The 16,260-nt window shown below is 53.5% G+C and overlaps 1 protein-coding gene across 1 annotated transcript in view; it reads left to right on the forward strand.

Annotated features, from left to right (window-relative positions):
• The window catches only part of tcf20 (transcription factor 20), a 93,463-nt gene that overhangs the window by 67,037 nt on the left and 10,166 nt on the right, over window positions 1–16,260 (forward strand). Inside the window, exon 2 of the mRNA XM_087978055.1 lies at window positions 8,165–8,319. The gene's annotated coding sequence lies outside the window, so the exon portion shown is untranslated. The remainder of the gene's footprint in view (window positions 1–8,164; window positions 8,320–16,260) is intronic.

The following is a 16,260-nucleotide window of genomic DNA, read 5'->3' on the forward strand; positions in this document are numbered from 1 at the left end:
CAAGGTGTGAACACCTTGAAGCTGCACTCATCCAGTGAAGCTGGGAACATTGCACTATGTTCCTTGTAAACTGATTAACTCGGTGGGTTATTTGATTTAACAGGGTAAAGCACAGTGCTGTGTGTACAGTTGGCAGGCACGCGTTGTAGAGACTTGGCACATGGAGTCTTTCAAGGCAAGGTACACTTACAACATGAAGAATCACCGAACGGTCAAGGGAAGGGCTTGTGCAGCACTGAAGTGGGCAAGTCAGGAACTTGGGACTTTGTAATGAACTCAGGTATGAGCAGAGATATTGGTGTCCGTCCCTGGGAACTTCTCCAGGGATTTCCAGTGACTCCCTGTCCCCGGCAAGGACACAAATTGCCAGCACAAAAGGAGGCTGCTTCCCCCCATCCTCTCTCTGCTGTCTCTTTCCAGTCCGAAAGCAATCTCTGCTGTCACTCAACGTGCATTATTAATTCAGTTTCCCCTTGAACGGAACAAGTTCATTGTCTCCCCGAGGATTCCAGACTTCAGTAGTGTTTGTAACTGGAATCCGCACTGACTGTCTGTAGAGCACCCCACCCACACCCACCTCTGTTACACTGTATTTTCCAATTCACCCTGACCTGCACATCTTTGGACTATGGGAGGAAACCGGAGCACCCGGAGGAAACCCACGCAGACACGGGGAGAATGTGCAAACTCCAGACAGTCAGTCGAGGCTGGAATCGAACCCGGGTCCCTGGTGCTGTGAGGCAGCAGTGCTAACCACTGAGCCACCGTGAATGATCCAATCAGTAAATGCCCAGTTTATTTCTTTATCAGAGCTGAGGGCTGCAATGATCGATGTGTTGGGCTAGGGTAGCAGCATAGGACCTTGAGCAGGAGTTTGTGCCATCAGAGACGGTGACCGTATCCTCAGTCTTTGTGGCCTTAGTGCCCACAGTGCGATGTTTGAAAGGTCACAGTCTGGTCAGGATGGTGTATTTATTGAGGTGTTTCTAGGATGGCTGTCTGTGCGGGTGTGCACATCTTTTTGTCTGCGTGTGTGTGTGTGAGAGTGTGTGTGTGTGTGAGTATGTGTCTGTGTGAGTGTGTGTGTGAGAGTGTGTGTGTGAGTGAGTGAGTGTGTGTGTGTGAGTATGTGTGAGTGAGTGTGTGTGTGAGAGTGTGTGTGTGTGTGCCTGTGTGTGTGTGAGTCTGTGTGTGTCTGTGTGTGTGTGTGTGTCTGTGAGAGTGTGTGTGTGTGTCTGTGTGTGTGTGTTTGTGTGTGTGTGAGTGTGTGTGTGAGAGTGTGTGTGTGTGTCTGTGTGTGTGAGTGTGTGTGTGTCTGTGTGAGTGTGAGAGTGTGTGTGTGTGTGTCTGTGTGTGTGTGTGTGTGAGTGAGTGTCTGTGTGAGTGTGAGAGTGTGTGTGTGTGTGTGTGTCTGAGTGTGTGTGTGTGAGTGTGTGTGTGTGTTCAGCAAACTATTATTGCCCTTTAATCTAAATCCAGCCCCCGCCCCCGCCCCTCCGGATCTGAAGTCTCCCTTCATTCATTGTGATGGAAAGTAAATGGGAGTGGTGAATAGTAAGGGGGAGGAGTCCCCTCCCTCTGGTAATGACCTGGGCATAACTCCAGCCCAGGGTCACCCACAGGCCTGGGCCCTCACCCTCAGGGCCCCGTGAGGGCTGGGATGTTGAAAATGAAGATCACGTTAACCTTGGGGTCAGGAGCAAACACTTTGCTGCTCTTGTGAGTGAAGCTGAAATGGCGTTTGAGCCAAAAGGGGATGTTGGGTAATAAGAGAACAGGAATCCACAAAGGAACTTGCAAGGCTTAAATTAATATTTTTAAAACCTAAGTAATCTTCACAATTTGTGTATTATTGGGGAGTATGGGACAATGTAGCCATCACATGTTATGTGAAGGCTTGATACAGCTGAGTGTTGTGGTGGAGAAGGACAGTTGGACATTGACCAGGTTACTGTCAGACAGAAGTTACCCATAGGCCCTGACTGGGTAAGAACAGCAGTTTTCTGAAAAAAACCTGTTGCTCACCCATTCTGTGCTTGGTCCTTTTCACTGAGCCCAGTGTTTATCATTCAAAACTTCAAAAATCAGTTCAACTCCATGAACTGAGCTGTAGGATCTAAACTAAATTGTTTTCTGGACGGATAATCCAAGGCTGACTGCATTCGCTAAGAATCACAAGCTTCCAGCTTCAACTTCCACTTGACAGACTTCAACGATAAAATCTGATCTGATAGACACAATGCCATACTGAGGGAGTGCTGCACTGTTGGAGGGTCAGTGCTGAGGGTGTGCTGCACTGTCGGAGGGTCAGTGCTGAGGGAGTGTTGCACTGTCGGAGGGTCAGTGCTGAGGGAGTGCCGCACTGTCGGAGAGTCAGTACTGAGGGAGTGCAGCACTGTCGGAGGGTCAGTACTGAGGGAGTGCTGCACTGTCGGAGGGTCAGTACTGAGGGAGTGATGCACTGTCACAGGGTCAGTGCTGAGGGAGTGCTGCACTGTCACACGGTCAGTGCTGAGGGAGTGCTGGACTGTCGGAGGGTCAGTGCTGAAGGAGTGCTGCACTGTCGGAGGGTCAATGCTGAGGGAGTGCAGCACTGTCGGAGGGTCAGTGCTGAGGGAGTGCAGCACTGTCGGAGGGTCAGTACTGAGGGAGTGCTGCACTATCGGAGGGTCAGTGCTGAGGGAGTGCCGCACTGTCACAGGGTCAGTGCTGAGGGAGTGCCAGTGCTGAGGGAGTGCAGCACTGTCGGAGGGTCAGTGCTGAGGGAGTGCCGCACTATCGGAGGGTCAGTGCTGAGGGAGTGCCGCACTGTCACAGGGTCAGTGCTGAGGAAGTGCCGCACTGTCACAGGGTCAGTGCTGAGGGAGTGCTGCACTATCACAGGGTCAGTGCTGAGGGAGTGCCGCACTGTCACAGGGTCAGTGCTGAGGAAGTGCTGCACTGTCACAGGGTCAGTGCTGAGGGAGTGCCGCACTGTCGGAGGGTCAGTGCTGAGGGAGTGCCGCACTGTCGGAGTGTCGGTGCTGAGGGAGTGCCGCACTGTCGGAGGGTTAGTGCTGAGGGAGTGCCGCACTGTCGGAGGGTCAGTGCTGAGGGAGTGGGCATTGTCAGAGCGTCAGGGATGAGGGAGTGCTGCACTGTGGGAGGGTCAATGCTGAGGGAGTGCTGCACTGTCAGAGGGTCAGTACTGAGGGAGTGCAGCACTGTCGGAGGGTCAGTGCTGAGGGAGTGCCGCACTGTAACAGGGTCAGTGTTGAGGGAGTGCTGCACTGTCGGAGGGTCAGGACTGAGGGAGTGCCGCACTGTCGGAGGGTCAGTACTGAGGGAGTGCTGCACTGTCGGAGGGTCAGTGCTGAGGAAGTGCTGCACTGTCACAGGCTCAGTACTGAGGGAGTGCCACACTATCAGAGGGTCAGTACTGACGGAGTGCCGCACTGTCACAGGGTCAGTGCTGAGGGAGTGCTGCACTGTCGGAGGGTTAGTGCTGAGGGAGTGGGCATTGTCAGAGCGTCAGGGATGAGGGAGTGCTGCACTGTGGGAGGGTCAGTGCTGAGGGAGTGCTGCACTGTCAGAGGGTCAGTACTGAGGGAGTGCAGCACTGTCGGAGGGTCAGTGCTGAGGGAGTGCTGCACTGTCGGAGGGTCAGTGCTGAGAGACTGCTGCACTGTCGGAGGGTCAGTACTGAGGGAGTGCTGCACTGTCGGAGGGTCAGTGCTGAGAGAGTACCGCACTGTCAGAGAGTGAGTACTGAGGGAGCACCGCACTATCGGAGGGTCAGTGCTGAGGGAGCGCCGCACTGTTGGAGGGTCAGTACTGAGGGAGCACCGCACTGTCGGAGGGTCAGGGCTGGGGAGCGCCGCACTGTCGGAGGGTCAGTACTGAGGGAGCACCGCACTGTCGGAGGGTCAGTGCTGAGGGAGCGCCGCACTGTCGGAGGGTCAGTACTGAGGGAGCACCGCACTGTCGGAGGGTAAGGGCTGAGGGAGCGCCGCACTGTCGGAGGGTCAGTACAGAGGGAGCACCGCACTGTCGGAGGGTCAGTGCTGAGGAAGTGCCGCACTGTCGGAGGGTCAGGACTGAGGGGGTGCTGCACTGTCGGAGGGACAGGACTGAGGGAGTGCCGCACTGTCGGAGGGTCAGTGCTGAGGGAGTGCCGCACTGTCACAGGGTCAGTGCTGAGGGAGTGCTGCACTGTCGGAGGGTCAGGACTGAGGGAGTGCCGCACTGTCGGAGGGTCAGTGCTGAGGAAGTGCCGCACTGTCGGAGGGTCAGGACTGAGGGAGTGCCGCACTGTCGGAGGGACAGGACTGAGGGAGTGCCGCACTGTCGGAGTGTCAGTGCTGAGGGAGTGCCGCACTGTCACAGGGTCAGTGTTGAGGGAGTGCTGCACTGTCGGAGGGTCAGGACTGAGGGAGTGCCGCACTGTCGGAGGGTCAGTACTGAGGGAGTGCTGCACTGTCGGAGGGTCAGTGCTGAGGAAGTGCTGCACTGTCACAGGCTCAGTACTGAGGGAGTGCCACACTATCAGAGGGTCAGTACTGACGGAGTGCCGCACTGTCACAGGGTCAGTGCTGAGGGAGTGCTGCACTGTCAGAGGGTCAGTGCTGAGGGAGTGCCGCACTGTCGGAGGGTCAGTACTGACGGAGTGCCGCACTGTCACAGGGTCAGTGCTGAGGGAGTGCTGCACTGTCAGAGGGTCAGTACTGAGGGAGTGCCGCACTGTCACAGGGTCAGTGCTGAGGGAGTGCTGCACTGTCGGAGGGTCAGTACTGAGGGAGTGCCGCACTATCAGAGGGTCGGTGCTGAGGGAGTGCAGCACTGTCAGAGGGTCAGTGCTGAGGGAGTGCTGCACTGTCAGAGGGTCAGTACTGAGGGAGTGCTGCACTGTCACAGGGTCAGTGCTGAGGGAGTGCTGCACTGTCGGAGAGTCAGTACTGAGGGAGTGCCGCACTGTCACAGGGTCAGTGTTGAGGGAGTGCTGCACTGTCGGAGGGTCAGGACTGAGGGAGTGCCGCACTGTCGGAGGGTCAGTACTGAGGGAGTGCTGCACTGTCGGAGGGTCAGTGCTGAGGAAGTGCCGCACTGTCACAGGGTCAGTGCTGAGGGAGTGCTGCACTGTCAGAGGGTCAGTACTGAGGGAGTGCCGCACTGTCACAGGGTCAGTGCTGAGGGAGTGCTGCACTGTCGGAGGGTCAGTACTGAGGGAGTGCCGCACTATCAGAGGGTCGGTGCTGAGGGAGTGCAGCACTGTCAGAGGGTCAGTGCTGAGGGAGTGCTGCACTGTCAGAGGGTCAGTACTGAGGGAGTGCTGCACTGTCACAGGGTCAGTGCTGAGGGAGTGCTGCACTGTCGGAGAGTCAGTACTGAGGGAGTGCCGCACTGTCACAGGGTCAGTGTTGAGGGAGTGCTGCACTGTCGGAGGGTCAGGACTGAGGGAGTGCCGCACTGTCGGAGGGTCAGTACTGAGGGAGTGCTGCACTGTCGGAGGGTCAGTGCTGAGGAAGTGCTGCACTGTCACAGGCTCAGTACTGAGGGAGTGCCACACTATCAGAGGGTCAGTACTGACGGAGTGCCGCACTGTCACAGGGTCAGTGCTGAGGGAGTGCTGCACTGTCAGAGGGTCAGTGCTGAGGGAGTGCCGCACTGTCGGAGGGTCAGTACTGACGGAGTGCCGCACTGTCACAGGGTCAGTGCTGAGGGAGTGCTGCACTGTCAGAGGGTCAGTACTGAGGGAGTGCCGCACTGTCGGAGGGTCAGTACTGAGGGAGTGCCGCACTATCAGAGGGTCGGTGCTGAGGGAGTGCAGCACTGTCAGAGGGTCAGTGCTGAGGGAGTGCTGCACTGTCAGAGGGTCAGTACTGAGGGAGTGCTGCACTGTCACAGGGTCAGTGCTGAGGGAGTGCTGCACTGTCGGAGAGTCAGTACTGAGGGAGCGCTGCACTGTCGGAGGGTCAGGGCTGAGGGAATGCCGCACTGTCGGAGGGTCAGTGCTGAGGGAGCGCTGCACTGTCGGAGGGTCAGGGCTGAGGGAATGCCGCACTGTCGGAGGGTCAGGGCTGAGGGAGTGCCGCACTGTCGGAGGGTCAGTACTGAGGGAGTGCAGCACTGTCGGAGGGTCAGTACTGAGGGAGTGCTGCACTGTCAGAGGGTCAGTGCTGAGGGAGCGCCGCACTGTCGGAGGGTCAGTGCTGAGGGAGTGCTGCACTGTCGGAGGGTCAGTGCTGAGGGAGTACCGCACTGTCGGAGGGCCAGCGCTGAGGGAGTACCGCACTGTCGGTGGGTCAGTGCTGAGGGAGTGCCACACTGTCAGAGGGTCAGTGCTAAGGGAGTGCCGCACTGTCGGAGCGTCAGTGCTGAGGGAGTGCCGCACTGTCGGAGGGTCAGTGCTGAGGGAGTGCAGCACTGTCGGAGGGTCAGTGCTGAGGGAGTGCCGCACTGTCGGAGGGTCAGTGCTGAGGGAGTGCCGCACTGTCGGAGGGTCAGTGCTGAGGGAGTGCCGCACTGTCGGAGGGTCAGTGCTGAGGGAGTGCCGCACTGTCGGAGGGTCAGTGCTGAGGGAGTGCCGCACGGTCGGAGGGTCAGTGTTGAGGGAGTGCCGCACTGTCGGAGGGTCAGTGCTGAGGGAGTGCCGCACTGTCGGAGGCTCAGTGCTGAGGGAGTGCTGCACTGTCACAGGGTCAGTGCTGAGGGAGTGCCACACTGTTGGAGGGTCAGTGCTGAGGGAGTGCCACACTGTCGGAGGGTCAGTGCTGAGGGAGTGCTGCACTGTCACAGGGTCAGTGCTGAGGGATTGCCGCACTGTCGGAGGGTCAGTGCTGAGGGAGTGCCACACTGTTGGAATGTCAGTGCTGAGGGAGTGCTGCACTGTCGGAGGGTCAGGGCTGAGGGAGCGTTGCACTGTCGGAGGGTCAGTACTGAGGGTGTGCTGCACTGTCAGAGGGTCAGTGCTGAGGGAGTGCTGCACTGTCACAGGGTCAGTGCTGAGGGATTGCCGCACTGTCGGAGGGTCAGGGCTGAGGGAGTGCCACACTGTCGGAGGGTCAGTGCTGAGGGAGTGCTGCACTGTCAGAGAGTCACTAGTGAGGGTGTACTGCACTGTCAAAGACACCGGGTTTTGGTGTAAACTTTAAACTCTGCCTGTGTTGACTGGTGTGAAAATCAGATGGTAACATTTTGGATAAAGGTCAGGCAAGATGTAGCCTGCGTGTTGGTCAACAATTCTCTCTTGAACAGCACCAAAAGAAACAAGATGATCTGGGTCATTATTATGTGTTTTTATGGTATTGTGCTGTGCACAAAATGGTTTTTGTGTTTTCCATGTTAAGTTCGATAAGACAGTATTGACTGTCACACACTTTGGTGCATGCTGAGGTACAAGGCACTTTTAAAACATTAGGATAATACTGAGACTAAGCCCTGATCTTTGGAATTCCCTCCCTAAACCGAACCTCTACTCTATCTGTTATTGGCTAAAACCAGCCTCCTTCACCAAGGGACATTGGAGATACAGGTAATGTGGGTAAATGAGTAATAGATTACGTCAGTTTGTATTTTGACTGGGTTAACCAAGGCAGCACTGAAGCTGTGTACGATGAATCCCAAGGACTGTGTACAAGATGGAGATCTGGCACAGGAGCCAACCATGGAATGGGCAGTTTGGGACCTGGTCAGGGTAACGAGGAAAAACTAAATTAATGACCTTGCCGTTAAGGAGATCCTGGCAAATAGTGACCATAAAATATTAGAAATTTACATGAAGTTTGAAAGGAAATGTACGGGGCGTGTTGGGCAGCGTGGATTGGGAAAATATGCTGAAAGATTTCAAAGAGGAAAGGCAAGGCTACTCTTTAAAGAAAGACAAGATGGTGTACAACAAAAACACATCCTTCTAAGCCACTGACAGCCAAAGGGAACAGTGAATCAACAAAAAAAAATTCAAGATTTTATTAGATCACAGGAAGTGGTTTATGAAAACGCAATCACCTGCACTCAGCAAGTCCTTTCTAGCTCGATTTCTGGTTGTTTCATGATGATCTTGTGACTCTAGATGTTTCACAGTGTTAACGTCGCTATATAAATGCAAGTTGGTCTGCTTCTGAGGTTTAGTGACTGTGTTGTGTGCCTTGCTCTTGAACACCCCTCCATTCTGTTGTCTCTGCTGCAGGCTATTTCCAGATGTACAGGCGAGCGTTCCTGAGGCCAGGCACGAGGACTTGTGCAGCAGCTGGTGACATTGGCGTCTGTCAGAGGGACAGCCACAGAACCATGGGTACCTCGGAGTGAGCTCAGGGGTCCAGGAGCAAGGGACGGAGTTGAATGGTGAGCGTGGTGGAAGGGGGCACAGGGCATGAGGAGGCTTCTGTGCAAAAGGTGGGAGAAGTTGCTGCTGTCACTTGGCAGAAGCTGGTGGGTGGACTGGAAGGTGATTGGCCGGTGGGTGGGTGGACTGGAAGGTGATTGGCCAGTGGGTGGACTGGAAGGTGATTGGACAGGTAGGTGGACTGGAAGGTGATTGGCCGGTGGGTGGGTGGACTGGAAGGTGATTGGCTGGCGGGTGGGTGGACTGGAAGGTGATTGGCCAGTGGGTGGACTGGAAGGTGATTGGACAGGTAGGTGGACTGGAAGGTGATTGGCCAGTGGGTGGACTGGAAGGTGATTAGCCAGTGGGTGGGTGGACTGGAAGGTGATTGGCCAGTGGGTGGTTTGACTGGAAGGTGATTGGCCGGTGAGTGTTGAGATATTTTCCCGCTAAATGCAGTTTTTAAAGCAATTCTGCGGAAACAGAGATTTACATTAAATCAGCAACTTAAGTTAAATATTTTGGTATAAGGACAAAAACCATACATTAGGGGAAGAAGATTTTGGATTGTACAATCACAATGGCTCAGTAGTTAGCACGGCTACCTCACAGCGCCAGGGACCCAGCTTCGATTCCAGCCTCAGGCGACTGTCTGTGTGGAGTTTGCACATTCTCCCCGTGTCTGCGTGGGTTTCCTCCGGGTGCTCCGGTTTCCTCCCACAATCCAAAGATGTGCAGGTCAGGTGAATTGGCCATGCTAAATTGCTCGTAGTGTTGGGTGCATTAGTCAGAGAGGAATGTGTCTGGGTGGGTTACTCTTCGGAGGGGCAGTGTGGACTGGTTGGGCCGAAGGGCCTGTTTCCGCACTGTAGGGAATCTAATCTAACCTAATCAATCAAGATGTTAAAGTCGAAAAACAGACGTTGCTGGGAAAACTCAGCAGGTGTGGTCTGCTTTTCCAGCAACTTCTGTCTTTGTTTCTGATTTACAGCATTCGCAGTTCTTTCGGTTTTTGATCAAGATGTTAAATCGGTTTGGGTGGACCTATGAAACCGCAAGAGGCAACAAACATCGGTGCAAGTTGATGTGGGCCACCAAACTGTTGTGGTCATTTTGGACATGGAGAATGGGAGATTGGAGATACGCGTAATGAGGGTGAATGAGTAATAATGGACAACTTCAGTTTGCATTTTGACTGGGTCAACCAAGGCAGCCCTAAAGCTGTGTAGGATGGATACCTGGACTGTGTACAAGATGGAGATCTGGCACAGTGTGTGGAGGAGCCAACCATGGAATGGGCAGTTTGGGGTCTGGTTTGTGTAACGAGGAAAGACTGGAATGATAGAATCCCGAGTGTGGATAAAGACCATTCAGCCCATCAAGTCTACTGTGATCGTCCAACCCAGACCCACCCCCCCTACTCTCTCCCTGTAACCCCACGTTTCCCATGGCCAGTCCATCTAACCTGCACATCCTTTGGACTGTGGGAGGAAACCCACTCAGACACGGGGAGAATGTGCAAACTCCACACAGACAGCCGCCCGAGGGTGGAAATAATGACCTTCCTGTCAAGGAAGTTTTGGGGAATAGCGACCATAATATATGAGCAGTTTATCTGAAGTTTGAAAGGAAGCTGTGAGAGGCGAGTTGGCTGTGGTGGATTGGGAAAATATACTGAAAGATTTGATAGTAGTTGCGCAAGTTGTTTAAAGAAACGCAAGAAAGTCTGTGATAGAAATGTGTTCCTTTAAGCCACAGATACCCAAAGGGAAAGGTGAATCAACAGAAAGAAGTTAAGGATTTCATTAGATAACAGGACGTGTCTATGAGAATACAATAAAAGCCTTACCATTGGGAACAGTTTAGGACCCAGCAAACTGACCAAGAAACTGATAGGAAAGATACTGTTGATGCAAACTCACAAGAAACATGAAGGAGGGTTGGAAGCACTTCTATCAGTACACGCAAGAAAAAACAGAGCGAGGGTGAATGTGAGTTCATTCAGATAGGAGACAGAATTTATATCGAGAACAGGGAAATGGTGGAAGAATTAAACCAGACCAAACCAGTAAGGCTTTTGATAAGATCCCTCATGACAGACAAGTCAAATTGGCTGAAAGGCAGGAAGAATCGAAGCCCCACAGTGTGGAAAGAGGCCATTCAGCCCAGCAAGTCTGTACCAACCCCCCCCCCCCCCCCCCCCCAAAGCGCATCCCACCCAGACCCAGTCTCCCACTCTATCCCTGTAACCCTGCATTTCCCGTGGCCAATCCACCTGACCCGCACATCTTTGGACTGTGGGAGGAAACCGGAGCACCCGGAGGAAACCCACGCAGACACGGGGAGAATGTGCAAACTCCACACAGACAGTCACCCGAGGTGGGAATCGAACCCACGTCCCTGGATCCTTGAGGTAGCAGTGCTAGCCACTGAGCCACCGTGCTTATAGAGGGCAGTGGTCGAGGGTTGTTCTGTGACTGGAAGTCTGGTTCCAGTGGGATTCCACCGAATTTGGAGCTGGGTCCCTTAATGTTTGTGATGTGCGTTAATGGTTGAACTTAAACGTAGGGCCTGTGATTTCAACATTTGTAGATGATGCAAATTGGTGAGGTGTTGAGTCGTGAGGGGATATCATTAGACTGGTCTGGCAGGAATTCAAGCCAGAATACTGAGGTACAGCAAAGGATTACACTGTGTGTGGCACAATGTGGAGGAGCTGGTGTTGGACTGGGGTGGACCAAGTTAAAAATCCCACAACACCAGGTTATTGTCCAACAGGTTGATTTGGAAGCATTTGCTTTCGGAGCGACGCTCCTTCATCAGCACCTGGTGCTTCTGAATAAACCTGTTGGACAGTAACCTGGTGTATTGGGATTTTTAACAATGTATGGCAGCATCCATACATTGGATGCTGCCATACAGGCGACTGACTGTGTGGAGTTTGCACGTTCTCCCCGTGTCTGCGTGGGTTTCCTCCGGGTGCTCCGGTTTCCTCCCACAGTCACAAAGATGTGCAGGTCAGGTGAATTGGCCATGCTAAATTGTCCGTAGTGTTAGGTAAGGGGTAAATGTAGGGGTATGGGTGGGTTACGCTTCGGTGGGTCGGTGTGGACTTGTTGGGCCGAAGGGCCTGTTTCCACACTGTAAGTAATCTAATCTAATCTAATCCCTGGAAAGTGTTGAGGATCAAAGGGATCTTGGTGCACGTATCCACAAATCGCTGATGGTATCAGACTAGGTAAATGGTATGCTGAAAATGTGTTGCTGGAAAAGCGCAGCAGGTCAGGCAGCATCCAAGGAACAGGAGAATCGACGTTTAGGGCATAAGCCCTTCTTCTTCGGGCTTATGCCCGAAACGTCGATTCGCCTGCTCCCTGGATGCTGCCTGACCTGCTGCGCTTCTCCAGCAACACATTTTCAGCTCTGATCTCCAGCATCTGCAGCCCTCACTTTCTCCCCTAGGGTAAATGGTATGGTTAAGGTAGCGGTTGTGGTTTTGGGATACTTGCCTTTATTAATTGCGGCACTAACTACAAGAGCAGAGAGATTGTACTGGAACTGTATCAGCGCTGGTTTGGCATGCAGTTGTAGTCACCACATTATAGGAAGGATGTGATTGTCCTGGAGGGGGTGAAGCGGAGATCGGGTGGACAGGAACGTTTACCTACCATTAGTACAAACATCAGTAACCGGGGGAAGAGGGATTGAAGGTAAGAGGAGATTTGAGGAGAAATATTTTTCGCTGAACTGCAGAAAGGCAGGATATCAACAAGGTAATGATGTCCTCAGCATCGATCTCCTGAAGATGTTTGTTACAGTGAGCTCATGGGAGAACAGGGACAATAGCAACGTAAACACCAAACTGGCTGAGTGATGGGTTACAGAGGGTCCGGTGCAGTTTTCAAGATGGGGAAATGTTTGTCGCGGAGTTCCCCAGGGGTCAGTATTGGGATCCTCGCTCTTCCTGACTGATATAGATGATCTGGATCTTGGCGTTCAGCGGACAATTTCCAAGTTTGCAGATGACACAAAACTTGGAAGAATTTGAAATTGTGAGGGGAGAGTGTGGAACTCCAGAAAGACTCTGCCAGGTTTGGTGGAGTGGGCGGATGAGATTCAACGCAGAGAAGTGTGAGGTGATGCAGTTTGTCAGGAAGGACGTTGAAAGGCAGCGTACAATAGGGGGGTACAATTCTACAGGGGGAAGGGAGCAGAAGGACATGAGGGTCGATGTACACAGGTCACTGAAGGTGGCAGGACTGGTGGCAAGTGGTCTCTGCTTTATTAATTAGGGAGTGGTGTACAAGAGCAAGGTGAGGTTGAACTTGTCCAAGACCACAAAACAGAAATTGCTGGAAAAGCTCAGCAGGTCGGGCAGCATCTGTAGAGAGAAATCTCCCAGGCCTTTGTCCGTCCAACTGTTCTCACTCTCTTTGGGCTGGATCCCCACCTATCATTTACTGCATACCCTGCGTTCCGCATAAAAGCCAACCTTTTCCAAGTTACCATCAGGTTCTGAGGAAGGGTCACCTGACCTGAAACATTCACTCTGATTTCTCTCTCAGCAGACGCTGCCAGACCTGCTGAGCTTTTCCAGCAATTTCTGCTTTTGTTTCTGATTTCCAGCATCTGCAGTTCTTTCAGTCTTTGTTGAGAATGTTAGAATTCTTGACAGGGGGAATGAGAACAAAAGTAGGGAGGTTATAATACAAACGGATTGTTACCACCTCATTCAGAATTAGTCATCTTTAAAGGGGAATATGTTTGAGGGAGTTCGGAGCAGGTTTAATAAACTGGTACCTGGTATGGAGAGTTGTCAAATGAGGGTTGGCTGGGACAGACTAGTGTTGAGAGTGTGGCGCTGGAAAAGCACAGCAGGTCAGGCAGCATCCGAGGAGCAGGAGAATCAATGTTTCGGGCTGGAACCCTTCAGCCATTCCTGATGAAGGGCTTTTGCCTGAAACATTGATTCTCCTGGTCCTCGGATGCTGCCTGACCTGCTGTGCTTTTCCAGCGCCACACTCTCGACTCTGATCTCCAGCATCTGCAGCCCTCACTTTCTCCTGAGAGAGACTAGGCTTGTATCCACCAGGGTTTGGCAGAGTGAAGAGTCAACTGTAATAAGATCCAGAGGGATCGTGACTGGACAGATGTGGAAGGGGACATCCTCCTTTTGTGGGAGAACCGAGAACTAGGGGTCACCCTTTGAGAATCAGGGATTGCCTCTTTAAAACTAAGAGACAAAGTGAAGCTTATTCTCTGCTGGTTCTGAGTCTTTGGGATGGTACAGTGGTTAGCACTGTGGCCTCACTGTGGCAGGGACCCCGATTCTAGTATTGGCTGACTGTTTGGTGGATCGGCCAGGCTAAATTGCTCATAGGGTACAGGGATGTGCAGGCCTGGTGCGTTAGCCATGGGAAATCCCGGCTTCCGGGGATAGGGTAGTGGGTGGGTCTGAGGGAGATGCTCTTCGGAAGGTCAGTGCGGACTTTGTGGGCTGAATGGCCTGCTACCACACTGCAGGGATTCTGTGATAACTCTCTCCCTGAAAAAGCCGTGGAAACCGAGTGTTTTGTTAGGGCTGAGGCAGAGGGGCTTTTGTTAAGTTGGTGTCAGTCAACGATTGTCAGGGGTTGCTGGGGAATATAGATTTCAGGTGACAATCAGATCAGCCACGAACATATTGACTGGCAGGGTAGGCTTGAAGGGCCGAATGGCCTACTCCTGCTCACTGTTCATATACAGACATACAACACAGAAACAGACCCTTCGCTCCAACCTGCCTGTGCTGACCAGATACCTCAATTTGTCCTAATCCAATTTGCCAGCTTTTGGCCCATATCCCTGTGAATCATGCTGTATTGTCAGAGCCCGGACAGTATCCAGTGCCTCCAGTTACTTCCAGACATCATGTGGAGTGAGTCGAATTAGCTAAAAACTACAGGTGGCATGGTGGCTCAGTGGTTGGCACTGCTGCCTCACAGCACCAGGGTCCCAGGTTCAATGCCAGCCTCAGGGCAACTGTCTGTGTGGTGTTTGCACATTCTCCCCGTGTCTGCGTGGGTTTCCTCCCACAGTCCAAAGGTGTGCAGGTTAGGTAAATTGGCCATGCTAAATTGCCCGTAGTGTTAGGTGCTGGGTGGGTTACTCTTTGGAGGGTCAGTGTGGACTGGTTGGGCTGAAGGGCCTGTTTCCACACTGCAGGGAATCTAATCTAGTTTCTGTGATGGTGGGGACCACTAGAGAAGGCTGAGATGGACCATCCACTGGGCATTTCTGGCTCAAGATTGTTGCGAATGCTTCATCTCTCGCTCTTGCGCTGACATATTGGCTTCCCCATCTGCGAGGATGGAATATTTGAGGAACGTCCTCTTCCAGTGAGTTGTTTAATTGCCTACCACCGTTCACAACCAGATAAGGTGGGATAGCAGAGCTTAGATCTGTTCTGTTGGTTGTGGGCTCGCTTAGCTCTGTCTTGCTGCTGATGCTGTTGGGTACGCAAGGCCGTCCTGCTTGGTGACTTCACCAGGTTGGCACCTCAGTTTTAGCTATGCCTGGCGCTGCTCCTGGCGTGCCCTCCTGCACTTTCCATTGTAGCAGGGTCAGTGTGAACGAGTTGTCAGTGTTCGTTTCTGCAGCTTTGTGTAAGGAGAGGGTTAACCATCAGCCTGTGACCAGTGTGCCTGACACACACTGACTCTCCAGCAGCTCCTCCTACACCACAGCGGCTTGCTGGAGCTGTGACTGAGGCTCCCTGAGGTCCTACTGAGAGCCATTCCCCTCCCCCCGCCCCCTGCTGCTTCCTCATTGGCTGCCTGTAGTCAGCTGACACAGTTCTGGCAATTCGGTCGAGCAGACTGACCATAATCGACGGAAAGAGCAGCCGCTGACCAGGGTCAGAGGTCAGAGGATAAAGGTAGCATCAGGTGACAGTAGGCCATGACCCACTCCTCACCCCCTTCCTTCCAATGGGCTCCTTCTCTTCAGGACCACCCCCACCAGCTGACAAAAATGGAAATCAAATAGGAGAACGTCCCCTCCCCTCTTACCCCTTCCCCTCCCCTCCTGCCCCTTCCCTTCCCCACTCCCACCCTTCCCTTCCCCTCTCGCATCCTTCCCCAATTTACTCCTGCCCCTCCTATCCTATGCCCCCTCCCCTCCTCCCCAACGTTCACCAATGTACCCCTCCCCACTCCTCCTTGCCTCTCCTTCACCTCTTCCCTCTCAGCCCCACTCTAAATGCCCCCCCTCTCTTCCCCTCCCCAACTTCCTCATTCTCTCATTTTCTAGCTTGCTGTCTCTCTCAAAACCCCCTCCCCCCACCATTTCAGCGCTCTTAACCACACTTAGCCCCCTCACACCTCCCTCTCTCCCCTCACCCTCTCTCACACACCCCCCCCACCCCGAAAGACCCCCCCCCTTACCAATGTCTATAGTCCCTCACTCCTCTTCCCTCTCGGTTCCCCCCTCCTTTCCCCGTCCTGTGCCCCACCCACCACTTCCGTCCCCTCCTCCCTCCATACCCCCTCCCCTCCCCACGGACCCCCTCTTTCTCAGGCCTGGTTTGACACCCACCCGCTTTCCTCTTCTCCCTCCTTCCGCACCCACCTGCTCTTCCTCACTTCCCCCCTCCCCCCCCCAACCCCCACACTCTGTGCGACTGGGAGGGGGTTATTGGGGGTGAAAATCCGGCACATCTTCTCAACCAGCCAGAGCCCACCCCCCACTGAGACCGTGAAGCACCGGTCCACACTCTGACCTTTGAACTCCATTTCAGTTTGGAAGACGTGAACCTCCTTCAGGGGAGTTGCTAGGCAACCTCCAGCTGTCTTTTGCTGATAAATATCTCCGGGTATTTGGTAATGTTTGAACAGTTGCAACAGATTTCTTCCCAGCACAGTCAGTCAGTTTTTGTGAAAATCCACAGATGGGATGTGGGTGTCACTGGTTGGGACTGCCTT

This window comes from Chiloscyllium plagiosum, unplaced genomic scaffold, assembly GCF_037043375.1.
Source record: "Chiloscyllium plagiosum isolate Xiang-an unplaced genomic scaffold, Cpla_swu_hap1 HiC_scaffold_33, whole genome shotgun sequence".
Taxonomy (NCBI): domain Eukaryota; kingdom Metazoa; phylum Chordata; class Chondrichthyes; order Orectolobiformes; family Hemiscylliidae; genus Chiloscyllium; species Chiloscyllium plagiosum.